The 15,204-nt window shown below is 37.2% G+C and overlaps 2 pseudogenes; both read left to right on the top strand.

Annotated features, from left to right (window-relative positions):
- Positions 1 to 15,204, top strand: part of LOC148006609 (uncharacterized) — a 2,902,548-nt pseudogene that overhangs the window by 1,519,884 nt on the left and 1,367,460 nt on the right.
- Positions 2,678 to 3,273, top strand: LOC134485552 (ubiquitin-conjugating enzyme E2 variant 1-like; annotated as a pseudogene).

Genomic DNA, 15,204 nt, shown 5'->3' on the forward strand with positions numbered 1-15,204 from the left:
TGAAAGGCTTTGAATTGAGAAAATTGTGTAGAAAGTTATAAAAGAGGTTACTATTTATTTCTCTGTCTTCTGCTTGAACACATATGCATGAAGGCATAGACAGACAGACAGACACACACACATACATGCACACCATATCACACACACTAATTCTTGGTGGTCATGTATTGAGGAATATTAAATTCAAAATTTATAACCTTGAACTCATGAAAATGTCCACTTGACCTTTATAATTGCCATTGATCATGAATACTATTTTGTGAACCATGAATCCACATATGTAAAATAAATCAGTTGTCAGAATAAAGAAAGGGCATGACATATTAATATTAGAAAATTTTAAAAAACATTAGTTTATTATTTTTTGGGGTGTGTGTGTGTGTGTGCTGCATGTGTGTGTTTGCACGTAGGTCTTCTGATTCCACAGCATGTTTATAGGCCAGATGGCCAATTTCTGTAATGGGTCATTATCTATGGATTCCTATTTTTAAAGTGAGGGTGTTAAGCTTGTTCTGCTAGTCCTTTTTCCCTCTTGCTGGCCCAACATAATTGTCAAAATTTAAATGAATTTCTTATAAGCAATTGATGAAGGTTATTTACTCATCATGAAGCTAGAAGTTCATATTGAAGCTCAGTAAGCCTCTGGAGTGACAATTCCATTTTATGTCAGCATAGGAGACTTGGATATCATTTGATAAGGGCTTATGACTAGTTATATTAATATTCATAGAGTGACCAAATTGATCCTTGAAGAAGTCACCATTAAATTGGAAGACAAAGAACAAGAGTCAAATAAGTCCAGCAGCTACTGAGATGCAGTCACTGACTGAGCTGAGTCTGAGCAAACATCAAAGAAACAGTGAGCTGTACTGTAGCCTAAGTAATGATACAAGCAAAAGCACTAAAATTCCTTGAATGAGGCATATAGGTATGGGAAAAGCACTTCCACCTGGGTCTTCACTTGACTTAGGCTGCATAAAAATCTACCTTCCAGAAGTTTACCTAACAATGAAGTTGCTCACCTCATCTCACCTCCATGAAGCTGTATACGTATCAAACAATGGACTAAGACTCCCTGCATATAACATTGTTTATAAACTTCTCTTTCATGATCAACTCCCATTCAAAAGTATTCAAGAGCATATCCAGATACTGGAGGGAGAAATCTGTTTCAACTGGCCTGAGACAGTTTAGAATATATACTCAGTAAGTCGTATTGAATCCTCTGGAACAACTTTCAAGGGAAACATACTGTTTAATGTCATATACCTAGTGATAATGGATATGCATTTGATTAAATCAAATGCATCATGGTAACTGATGTTCACAGTTAATTAAGGCTTGCCTAATCAAAAAAAAGCCAATCAAAACAGAAATATCGACACTGAACTGTGAGTAAACAATTCCTCCTTCTCAAGAGGTCCACAAATTAAAGCTACACTGAATTCCTGTGTTTCTCACTTTGCTTTTGAATAAAGGTTCTTTGTCACCTTGCTCTCTGTGACTTCTTGTAATAAGATGAAAACATCCTGGAAACACCTCACCTAGACAGTAACCTCAGATAAAACTGATAAGCATCTTCTTCAAATAATGACACGAATTATGGAATCTCCAAAAGAATTCTCCTGTTACTTTCTTGTAAGAACTTCTAAGAATGACACAAGCCATGTCTAATCTCATGCCTATTCAAAGAAATCAGAAGTTATAAAAAAATTCACCCTAGTGTTGTTTTTTGTACGAATTTCAACTTTAAGATATTAAGTACAATCATATTGGAATTCCTTTTTTCTCAGAAGTTTTGATAATGTCACCTACAATTAAGCAAGAGGAGAATCCTTAATGAATTTCTCTAAAATACAATTGCATAATAGATAAAATATTAACTCTAGAATGAGAATATTAGAAAAATGCTTGTTTCTGTGTTACTGCATTGGAAATGTAATTTATACCCCTTTGTCATTTTCAAAATGCAGATGTTCATAGTATACATATTAGATTATGTGGACTATTAATAATAATAAAAGTTTCTAACAATAATTGAAGAACAGAGCCAGTACTTTGAGACAATAATGTTTCTGTCACCTTTAGTGTATAAAGTTTTTGCTATAGGTACACAATGATTCCTACATATGAAAGTCTAAATGCTCTACAGCTCATGCTTTCTGGTTTCAAGAAGTGAAAACTTGAGTAATAGCTTTTAACTTCAAAATCAAAATGTAAACAAAATGCATGAACAGAAAGAACAGAAGGAAAATAAAAGAAGGGAAGAAAGAAAGCATTGAAGGAAGGAAGGAAGGAAGGAAGGAAGGAAGGAAGGAAGGAAGGAAGGAAGGGAACAAGGAAGAAACAGGAAGAGATTTGGTAAGTTGCTCATTTGACAGGCTACACACCAGTATGTAAGACACCCTTGGATGAGTTCCAAAACTGTACAAGATCAGGCATGGTTGTTCGTATCTACAATTTATTGGTGAATATCAGACATTCAAAGTCATCACTGGATATATAGTGAGCTTCAGGCAAGTCTGGGGTTTATGAGACCCTGTGGTAAAAAGAGAGAGAGAGAGAGAGAGAGAGAGAGAGAGAGAGAGAGAGAGAGAGAGAGAGAGAGAGAGAGAAAGAGTGAGAGAGAGAGAGAGAGAGAGAGAGAGAGAGAGAGAGAGAGAGAGAGAGGGAAGGAGCTAGGGACATAGGGGTAGAGGAAGAAAGGAAGGACTGACTTCGAGCGATAGCAACGCAAGATGGCAGCCACCACAGGCTCGGGAGTAAAAGTCCTTCGAGATTTCCGACTGTTGGAAGAGCTGGAAGAAGGCCAGAAAGAAGTAGGCGACAGCACAGTTAGCTAGGGTCTGGAGGACGATGAGGACATGACACTCACATGATGGACAGGCATGATAATAGGGCCTCCACGAACAATTTATGAAAACCGAATGTGCAGCCTTAAGATAGACTGTGGGCCACGCTAGTATCCAGAAGCATTCCAGTCTGTGAGATTTGTAACAAGAGTCAATATGAACGGCGTGAGCAGTTCCAATGGAGTGGTGGATCCACGAGCCATGGCAGTGCTGGCAAAGTGACAGAATTCCCACAGCATCAAAGTCATCCTGCAGGAACTGAGGCGCTTGATGATGTCAAAAGAGAACATGAAGCTGCCACAGCCACCAGAAGGACAGTGTTACAGCCATTAGTCACCAAGGCCCCGGCCTCCCTTCCCCATCCAACCCAAGTCTTCATTTTCCATAGTAGTGAATTTTCTAGATCCATCTGTAGACCTCAAAGTACTGGAGAGGAAGCCCCATTTAGACTTCATCCTGAGACACTGCTCTGATACTAACTTCTTGTCCATTTGAAATACCTATGTTGTACTGTGTAACATCATCTATCGAGTATAACTGCTGTCTGCCTGGTTGAACTTATGGGATCAATAAGTTGTGTTGAAATCGGTTTCTTTTGGGAGTGGGGGGCACAGCTAACGCAACTGTGGACGGACACGTCTCACACAATCACCTGCTGCTGGCACTTGGCCTGGGTATGCCTTTGCCTGCCCCGCCCTCTGCCACAGCTGTGTGGTGGCCCATAGAATAGATGGGGAGGTTTCAGGTAGCAGCTGTGGGACTGACCACCACTAGGCTTGGGGTGCCTTGGCTGTACCCATGCTTTCTTAAGTCTTAAGTGATTGCCCCATCCAAGACATGGTCCCCACTCCTCCACTCCCACCCTTGGTCAAAGCTTAAATTGTAACCTCCCCTCCCCTGAAATTGGCCTCGGGTTGATGGTTTTGGGAAATGCTGCTGGGTGTTCGGTTCAGGTCCAAGAATATTGTGGGTAACTAGACAACAAAGAAAGCAGTTAGACTGACTTCTACAGTGTATGGTTTCTGAGTGTGTTATCACACAGAAGAACCTAACAGGATATGTAATGAATTCCGGCAGTAACAGCAGAAACAACTAATGAGAAAGTGTCCTTATAATATTAGTAACTGCAACAAAATGGCAGACTAGCTAGGTAACAGTTACCTAGCCCTTAACTAATCTGACATAGGCCTTCTTCACATTGCATCCAGATAGGCCTTCCTATCTTCCTCTCCAGTGCTGAGACCAAAGTGAGATCAAAGTCATGCATCACCATGGGTGCCTTCCTTTTCATTTTTTTCTTTCATCCTAGGAAGTGTGTATATGTGTGCGTGTGTGTGTGTGTGTGTGTGTGTGTGTGTGTGTGTGTGTGTGTGTAGAGAGAGAGAGAGAGAAGGAGAAGGAGAGGGAGAGGGGCAGAGGGAGAGTGAAAGAGAGTACTCTAGAGAGAGAGGAGCACTCTAGAGAGAGAGAGACAGAGAGACAGAGAGAGAGGCAGAGAGAGTTTAAAATCAGCACTCAAGACTTTTTTTCTTCATATCCCTATCCCAGTCCCCCCAAACCAGTGGTAAAGCCACCAGCACCAGAGACAGAGGAAGATGAAATCTCTAGTCTGAAAAACTAGAGGAGGGAGATAAACAGATCTCTCTCTCTCTCTCTCTCTCTCTCTCTCTCTCTCTCTCTCTCTCTCCTCTCTCCTCTCTCTCTTCCTCATAATTTGTTAAAGTGTTCCCTTTGTGCTGTGTGGATTCTACATTATTAAGCAAGTTTCACATCGTACTAGTTCCAAAGAAGAGTCAACAGTCTCTTGGCGTGCAGGAAGTTGTTGCCTTCCTTAAATATTTTTTGGTGTGTTTGTCTGTTTGTTTGTTTCAAAACCCAGGGCCAGCCTTTGTTCAACAGATCCAAACCCAGTTCTCCAAGGGAAAAATGGAGTCAAGTCCGAAGTCACGGGCATTTAAGTCATCTGCCATTGACAGTCATAGGAGATGGGAATATTGTGCTTTCTCCAGTGGCATCTTCATGAGTTGTTCTGCTTGGACTCACATTAACTTGGACAATGTGTTACAATCTTCTGGATCCTTCTAAATCTCCAGCTTTTTCTGTTTTCCCCGGTGAATAGTTTGTTCTCTCAGAACCTGAATCTGTAAAATCATGTCCAGAAAACTTCCATAAACACATGCCACACAGCACAACTTCTCTTTCTTGCTCTACTTCTCTCTGTCTTTCTTTTGTCTATTTTTGTCTCTCTTTCTCTACTCTTGTGTATTCTCTTATTCATAAGCTGTTCTCATGTGAATTGGGCATATTTTTTCTGTGATACATTCTGTCACATTTTTCTCTGAATTACTACTTTATCTGGCCCTCAATTATATGACACTTTCAAACATGGCTACTTCCTTATATAAACTAACCTTACAATGTACAATCATGTTGCTAATATTTGTCTACCTAGTTCTTACCTGGACCTATTCGTCGTAAAGAATTAACCTTTCAGGATGCCTATATTTATGGCAGAATCTTTCTGACCTTTCATATATGATGTCCTGTGTCTCAAAGTTGAGGGTATTAGAATAAAATTATTCTACACATTTTCTAGAAGTTTGAAAGATTCAACTTAAGTCTTATTTTATGATCCCATTAGCAGCCATCAGTCCAAAACACAAAATCACTAAAACAAATCCTAGTTGCATCAGATAGAGTGGGAAAATATCCCAGTGACTAATCAGGCAGGAAATGTTAGAGAGACATGGGAAGAGGATTGTTTATTGGTCTATATTTATGGCTTGCTCAGCCTGTGTTTTTATAAAAGCTAGAACAATAAACCCAGGAGTGGGACAATCTATAGTGAGCTGGGCCCTCCAACAAAATTATTGATCAAGAAAGTGCCCACAGGCTTTTTCATTGGCCAATCTTATGAAGAGTTTTTTCTCAGTTAAGATTTCTTCTTCCAAGTTATCTCTAGTTTTATATCACGTTGATAAAAAACCTTCTTATATAGTTTGTAGGTGAGAGTTTGTGGGTGTATATCTCTAAGCTTATGTATTGAAGTGATATCATTAAAAATTTTACAAAAGAATGGCTAATAATAACCTGTGTGTGTGTGTTTCTTTAATCCCGCAGTGTTTCACCCGATTATCGGTACCGTGTCGGTGCTGGCATTGGGCACCGACAGTGTATGTCAGTGAAATTATGTGTGTATATGTGTTTTTGCATGCCCACAGATATTATATGTATCATAATAGGGTATTAAAGAGGACAATGTCTTAATCTAAAGAAATGTTATAGATTGTAGCACACACCAGCATGAAAACATTCCTTTTTTGGCATGGGGTAGCAATTCGGCATGCAACAATAAATTATGAACATACTAGGAAGAGTGAAATAGCTCAGTAGGTAAAGATATTTGTTGCCAGGGCAGTTAACCTTGGTCTGGTCCTTGGGACATAGACAATGGAAGGAGGAAATGAATGCCATAAATTGGACTCCGTCATCCACATGTGTGCAATCACATGCAGAAACAAGCAAATACTCAACTAAAAGAATCAGAAAATTAGAATTCTATAAATATAGGACTTAAAATATATGCATAAATTAAAGTAAGGAAATAGGTTGACATGAGATATGGTAAGAATTCTGTAAAGCTGATACATACTCAGACTTAGAGAAAGCATCCCTATACATATGTGTGTTCCGTTTCACCCCTTTCTGAAGCAAAAAAAAATTACATACATGGAATTTCTGCATAGTATTACACAGCAACAGAACATAAGATTGAGAATTAAAAGAAGAATACATATATAGTTCATATGAAGGCAACTTGGTCTTGCAGAGATAAGCTAAACAACTCCTGGATACTATAGGTTCAGACTCATGAACATGTATTACTCAGATTGATGAATCAAAAAACTTAAATATGGGGCATGTAGATTCCAGAGACTTTTCCACAGTGGTATTGTGTAACCAGGGTGACCAGACAATAGCACTTGTATTTGTATCACTTAGATTTATAGGGACCTTTCCTTGCATGGTGGAGGAATAGGCATCTACACTGAAATGTACTATATGTAACTAGAGAAATAAAACAAAATGTTCTCCTTTATAACCAAAACAGGAATACTACTAGGAGATTCCAGGTGTCTTAGTCACATCGTGAAATAGAATCAAGTGACCTTGTTCAAATATGATATTCTTCATTCTTTCTGAGATATGAGGTAGAGGATGAAAGAAAACACCCCAACAACCTGGGTTTATGGTAATATATTAGTTAAAAATGTCAAGTGTATGAGTCCAAGGGGATCTAACAACCATCAGGAGTCCTCGAATACTTCCACTGGACTCTCCACAGTGGTTGCCTGTGTAGGATTTAGTTGCTGAATCAGCACTCATTTTTCAAATGTAGAAGACATCAAAATATAGACAAGAGGGATCATCCTCATATTCAATTACAAAGCACCCCCACAAGTTTCCTATTGTCTTACAAGGAAAGGATAAATTTAAAAGAGTAAAACAATATTATTATACTCAAGGAAAAAGCTTGTGTCAAAGAAACAAAACAACAATTAAAGGCAAAAGTCTATGTTTTTCAATAGAGTGACTATAAGGAATGGAAGTACACTTTAAGCAGAAATTGTGGTTATCTTCTTCAAATTTATGGAGCATGGATGTTATAAAATGAATGATAAGATAGAATAACAATGTAAGGTGAGAAGCTAATTGATAGAGGAGCAGAAATTAAACTCAAAGCAGCTCAGAGCATCAAAGAAGCCTGTGGTAAAACCAAATGTGCAGCAACACAATTGTAAGCAATACCCATTATGGAAAAGTAAAGACAAATCAAAAGGCACATTAATGTATATGATGGACACTTGTGTCAACTTGGATTTAGATGCCTCTAAGTCTGAAGGGGTTTGTCTCCTATTGAGAAGGCAAAATGTTCCCCTTCAGAAATTTGAAGTAGATTGAATAATTTTACCCTCTTTGTCCTAGTTAAAAAAAAAATAAGGCCAGAAAATAATTTACATTGTAACCGTGTATATTAGGGGGTGTGTCTTTATTAAATTATGTGTGAGTATTTGCATGTCTAGGGTTGCCTGTGGAGGCTAGAAAAGGAAGAGTATTGGGTCCCTGAAACTGAAATTACCAGTGATTATGAGTCATCTTGTTCTTTGAATCTAACATGGGTCTTCTTCAAAAGTAGTACATGTTCTTAACTTCTCTGTCATCTCTCCAGTCTCCTGTAAAAATAAGTTAAAAAACCGATTTCTGTTGCCTAAAGACAAGGAGGCTGAATGAATATAATGATTCTGAGGTTGTTTTTAAAGATGAAATTCATTATGATAGACAATGGGCATAATATATCTAAAACTAAAAAAAGATAAAGTACAAACAACAGTGTGCTGTATGAGAGATGTTGCAGGGTAAAAAATGACATGAAACTTTCTAAAGAGGCTTGAGTCTGCTTATAAGGTCGCAGTATTTTGTGTGTACATGTTTGTGTGGGGGTACATATGTCTGCAGGTGCATGTCCACAGGTGTGAATAAGGAGGTCAAAGGTCAATACTGGGTATCATTCTCAGTCACTCTCTACTGTATTGATTTTGTGACATGGTCTCAAGCTGACCCTGGAATTACCAATATAGCTAGACTGGGGCTCTGTCAAGCCACAGGGTTTCTTTCTTCTCCATTTCACAGGCACCAGGATGATTGGCTTGGAACACAGTCCCATGACTTTTTACATGTTCTCTGGAGACTGCACTCAAATCCTCATGCATGTATCAGAAATAATTTAGCAGAGGTGCTACCTCTTTCTGGCAGTGGCCATGTAGCTGCTGCAAGGAATAGCATATGAGTGCTTCAGTGACAGGATTCTACTGTGGCAATTCCATTTAAACCACTTCTCAGTTGACAAGGTTAATTTGGTGGCCTTTATATTTAGTACCGAGTTTGCATGCCCTACAAGCTCTCCATTCCTTCATTTTACTGCATATAGTCATTATCAAAATTGTATCACTTCATCAGTCATGGACAAGGCCATCTGGAGTCACACTGACTTACACTGTGGATGATTCTACATTTTTCTCAAAACTCTTTCAAGGGATAAAATGTTCTTCACCTTTTTTGGTATCTATCAATCCTCCAGATGTTACCATAAATCCTGGGAATTTGAGACTTATAATCATATCTTTAGAGAAGTACCCAGTCGCACTGAGCAAGTCTGTGTCAGTTGTGGAGAGAGGTAGGTCCTACTTACATAACTGTTTTTAAGAAGCTATATCTGATCAGTAGAGACATGGAAAATTCAGAGATTATGTGGGATTGATAGAGACTTGAAAATGGCTCTTAGAATGATTACATCTTACAAAGATCTATATATTAGAAAGATGTCTAGAAGATCTGCTTTGTAAAATCAACTTGTCTGTCTGCAATTAAAAGGGAATTATGATAGGAGATAATAACTAGTATAGTTTACCAACAAATGTTTAATTCGGCCTCTCACCATGCATAACTATGTAACCATGTTTGGTACCAGACCAGTATGTCTTCCTGTTTACAGGACAAGCCTGGCCAGACATCTCTTTTGTCTTGCTGAAATTGTGCTTTTTAATGCAAAATAAGTTTAGGTGGTGACTGATCCAAGGAATGGGAGAAGGAGGAAGGGGAACTATTGGGGGATTTGTGTAAAGATAGAGCTTTTGAAATGTGGATATTATGATTTCTTTTAATAATGTAAGCAATGATATCACTGCTTGGGTAAGCACAATTGTCATTGTATAAATATAGAAGGCTCAAGTTATTTGTGGCCACTTGCCTGAAAATCAAAAGGTGGTCAGTGTCCTCACCTTTGTTAACTCCCCTTCTCAATCTCAGGACCTAAACATTATAGCTAGAACTGGCATTGGCATCTTCTTGGTTCCTAAATTTTAATTTTTAAAAATTTTTATTAGATATATTTCTTTACTTACATTTCAAACATTATTCCCCTTTCCAGTTTCTTGTATATGAGCCCCATTCCCTCCCATCCCCCTCCCCTATACAGGTATTCCCCCGGTACATCCACTTTATTCCCCCCCCCCCGTATTCCCCTGCAGTAGCGTTCCAACCTTGGCAAGACCAGGGGCTTCCCCTTCCCCTGGTGCCCCAACAAGTCTATTTTCTGCTATATATGTGGTTGGAGTCCTGGATTATTCCATGTATAGTCTTTCGGAACTGGTTTAGGCCCTGGAAGCTCTGTTTGGTTGGCATTGTTGTTTTGATGGGGTTGCATCCTCCTTCAACTGTTTCAATATTTCGTCTAATTCCCTCCAAGTGTGTTGTTCTCAGATCAGTGGTTTGCTGATAGCATTGACTTCTGTATTGGACACGCTCTGGATGTGTCTCTCAGGAGAGATCTATATCCGGTTCCTTTCAAGATGCATTTTATAACTTCATCCATCTAATCTAGTATACATATATACACATACATATACATATATATACACATATATACATACACACACATACACACACATATATTCATACACACACACACATATATTCACACACACACACACAAATGAGTATTTACAAACAGATAAGTAAGGTAGAGTACACTATTCTTTGTATTATTTTATACTATCATATGTATTTATACTATGCTCACATAAAGAAAAACTATTGTAAGTAACTAAACATCATTTAAAAAATGGTAAGAAGTAATACGTATCTATATAAGCAATGGAAATGGAGAAAAGTACACAATTACAGTGTGAAATTATCTCTTTAAATTGTTTTTAATGAGTTTTTAAATAACCATACCACTAACTTTCAATTTAATTCCCCAGGAATTAAATTCCTAAAGCATATTGTACCATAACTGACATGGATAAATCCTACCTCATAGTAACTAGTACTTTTTTAAATAGGCAAAGACATATTTGTATCCATGAAAATACATTGTTTCAGGTAGCACAATTTAAATTTTCAATCTCCTCCTTCCTCTCCAGTCAGTCAACAGCCTTTTTTTCAAATGTTTTCCTATTTTCCATCCTTTCCTTTTCACTTCCTCAGTCAGGTTCTTCCAATGAAATTTAGGTCGTATACACAATATTCCTGCTTGGCATAATCTTCTGTGAATATGTAAGAGATATACTCCTTTCCATGGTCCTTCAACTTATGTTCATTAATGGACCTGGTGAAATTCAACAAAAACACACTAAGAAGTGAAATAAATGGTATAGTGACTTGTTTTCTTATAAATCAAGGATGTAATTAGAAAATATTAATTTTAAATTAATAGGCTAAATAGCAGTTTTGTGCTACAACAAATAAAAGCAGTTTTTCAAAAAACAAAACAAAACAAACAAACAAAAAGCAAAAACAGAGTATGTTGCAAAACAAAGCAGGTGAGCCCTAAACTATGACATTTAGGAAGCAGATTTTGTTCTGAAAATATTTCCGCCTATATTAATGGAATCAAGATCATACATGGTTCATAAGCAAGAAGTATACCTTTTGAGTGTGCACAGTATTGTAATCTGTATTGACAATAAGTCAATATTACTTCCTAAATCCTATTTGAGCCGATACAAAGGTAGGGGAAGAAAAGTATGAAAATGGTGGCCACCACATTCTCAAAGCAGAAAAGGTAAGATATTCCAAAAACAGGTAGGAAACATTTACTGGGAGTCTAATCCTGATGCTGAAACCAAAGAACCGGAAAAGAAAGTCATACACCAACATCTCTGATGACCATAGGTGCACAAGGCATTAATAAAATACATGTAAACCAAATGCAGTAACACAAACAGATTTCTCATTAGGTTTAAGGCAACTTCATCCCAGAGATGGAGGAAAGCGTCAATACATGAGAATTAACATAATCTACCACATAAGTACAAGTACCACCCTATTGCATACACAAAAGACCTTTAATTAAATACAGCCTCCATTTGTGAGGAAAGTCTTGCAGAGAATAGGGACACAAGGGATTTATCTCAACTTCATAAAGGCAATATACAGCAAAAGTCATCCAAAAGAGAGAATAATTCAAAGTACTTGTGTTGGAATCAGGACCAAGACACGGATGTTCACTCTTCTCACTTCTCAACATACTTCTTACAGTGTTAGGTCAAGCAATTAAACAAGTCAAGGTAATGAAGCAAATACAAATGAGAAGGGAAGAAATCAATATATGTTTATTTTCAGGTTTTAAGATTCTATACATAAAAACTAAATCATAAAAAAAACTCCTAGGGCTGATAAATATGGATAAAAGTTGAAAAACACAGAGTTAAAGCACAGGAATCAGTATCCTTTTTAATATACAAAAGACAAACACAGAAAGCAAGGGGACAATACTATTCTCAAGAAACTAAAACAAAACAAAACAACAACAAAATACTTGAAATAAATATGACAAAGGAATGTGTGCCATGAAAACTGTAAAACACTAAAGTAATTCACTGAACATATTCCTGCTTAAGCTACAGCTACAGGTGTTTCTTGCCCTCTTGCTAAGAGCAGAAGAATAAATAATACTCTGTTAGTACTCAGTGGCTTCTGGGATTTTCTTTACATTCACATCACCACAGAGATCTACAAACAAATAAGAAACCTCTTAATTTATTGAGAAGCAAATCCCAAGCTTCGTGCATTTTTCATGTAAATAAAATAAACTATTTATCAAGTTTAAAATGGAGATAGGATGTAGTATGCACCCTCCCCCCCCCACGCCCCCCTCATCCACCCCGATTACCACAGTCTTGTGTATGTTACTCAGTGTGAGAGCTCCAAAGACTATGTGTCCTGAGAGCTATGTGTCCTGAGGACTTGATGCTGTTATGGAGTTCTGCTCTGTTCACTGCCAGCATGTTCCTCATAATCTAAGAATTATGGGAAAAGTCTAAGGGGCCTCAAATCACTCACTGGCCAACATATCTGACATTAACAATTGATTTCTTATACACATTTTTGCCCTCAGCTTCCTGATGAGATTTATTAAGAATTGCTCTTGAGTAGATACTCATTCTGAGGATTTAAAGTAGATATGACTGATTTTTATATAAGTGGTTAGATCTGTGAGTCTTTTAAGAATACTTTTTAAGGATAAATAATGAAATAATTACTCCTGTCTTTGTCTAGAAGAAAACTAAAACAATTACATTGCAATTTAATGATGCTTGAAAGATTTGGCTTGGATATATAAGTGATGGAACAAAGAATAAAGCACAAGGGTTAGGGCATCCATCACCTATGTGTATCTGTTAAGGCTTGTGTATTATGGGCTGGAAAACTGTTCCTTCTACCATCAACTCTGTGTGTGTTTGTGTGTGTGTGTGTGTGTGTGTGTGTGTGTGTGTGTGTGTGAGAGAGAGAGAGAGAGAGAGAGAGAGAGAGAGAGAGAGAATTTTCTCTCTTCCCTGGTCTTTCTCACTGACCCCAAGGAGTTAAGAGTTCATAGGTTTTTCGCTGATCAGAGAGAGTGCCAACTCCCCAGTAACTTAAGCTTTGCTCCCTCAGAAACTGTCTGTTGAGTAACATCTCTAGTCGCTGGCTGCCTGTGGCAGCATCCCCATAGGTATCTGGATCCACCCCCATCAATAGCTTTCAGCACTGAACCCCAAAGGCTGCCGGCCTCATTTTACCCACCACACAGATGCCAACATTGGTCATCAGCAACAGTAGAAAATCGTTTACATTTAATTTAAAAAGAAATCGAGTTTCAGCTTAATTTTCTGTGTGTTTTCTTGAATATATGTGACTGTGTCCGTGAAGAGACAGACTGCCCAGAAGGGCAGTTATGAGCAGTTGTGAGGCGAGTTTTTCTTATTTGTGAAGACTGACAAATAAGGCCTCGCCAATGCCATTCAAATAAAAAAAGAAAAAGAAAAATATAGCTTTCAATTTCTTATCATTTTATACCTCAAGGAAGCTAAAGATGACAATGCCTATTACTATTATTATTATTATCATTATTATTATTATTATTATTATTACTTTGGTTTTCACTGGAGGATCACTAGGGACTATTATGTTGTTTAAAATTCTTTACATGGTAGTATAGATGAAGGACTCAGACTAAAATATTTCCTTTGTAATATATATTTCATAAGTGGAAATTGTAGAACTGACTTGCTAGGCTTGATTTTTCTAAAAATATAAAACAAATCAACTATCCATTAAGAAATAGAACTCACTTAGCTTCTCCATACCTACCTTCATAGCCACAAGAAGCAATTTCATCTCTTGAAAAAAACAGAATCAATTCAATTTCTTTGCGTAGAATCGGGATTCTTACTAACTGATGAATCTGATATTAGGTCTGCATTAAAATAAGATTTAATCATTATGTTAAAATATATTTTCCTTAAATTTTATTAAGGAAATATGGTTTCTAATATTTTCAGGTGCAAATATTTAGGTTCCAAACACTGCACGAATGGCCATATTTAGTACAAAAACTAGTAAAATTGATTTTTTATTTTTAAGCAGTGTTCAGACAAAAATGCGTCTCTATAAACTCACGGTATCATGTTTTAATAAATGTAAACCATTCTGTTACCTTGTCAGACAGTCACTGGGGTAGGCAAGGGTGGAAGTGGTAAGGAGGATGAAGACCATCTCCTTGCTTAGGAGAACTATGCAGCTCACTATAACAGGAAAAACAGAAAAGAAGTTTCTTGGAATGGTTATTTTTTCTTTCCTAAAAGAACTTTCTATAGAACTTACAACTAATATGTTAAAGAAATTTCAAGTTTCTGCCAGCCATTTGATTAAACAAAAACTTACTAATCATTTTTAGGAAGTTTGGTTTCCTCTTTTCCATATCCGGAAACTAAGTCAGTATAGCTTGATAATCTCATCTATACACTACATCCATACCCACATGCGTGCACACACACACGCACACACACACACACACACACACACACACACACACACAAATACATGCACATTATATAAACATTTTTATATACTATAATGACAATTTATCTTAAACATTAAAGTTTTTCTTTTACGCACAGGTAAAAACAGTGTAACACCATTATTTTCTACTTGTCATGAAACAAGTGCACCTTCAACTAAAAATCCTGAGCTCAATTTTTGTCAGTAGTAACTGCTTTACAGAACATAATTCCAGTTTCGATAGAAAAACAGCTTACCAGCATTTGTAATATCCAAACCAAATTTGCAATCTCACCCAGATGTATAAATGTGCCTGGCACCTGAACCGTAAAGAAGTCCATTAATAATGGATGAGTATATTAAAGAAATTGTTCATTGCTGTCGATAATACTATTAGGTTAAGCATGATGTGTGCTTTTATAGAACTTTTTCTGCTACAAACAACACTGTTAGTTAAGCAAGACCCAAA

Source organism: Rattus norvegicus, chromosome 2 (assembly GCF_021556685.1).
Source record: "Rattus norvegicus strain SHRSP/BbbUtx chromosome 2, alternate assembly SHRSP_T2T, whole genome shotgun sequence".
NCBI lineage: Eukaryota > Metazoa > Chordata > Mammalia > Rodentia > Muridae > Rattus > Rattus norvegicus.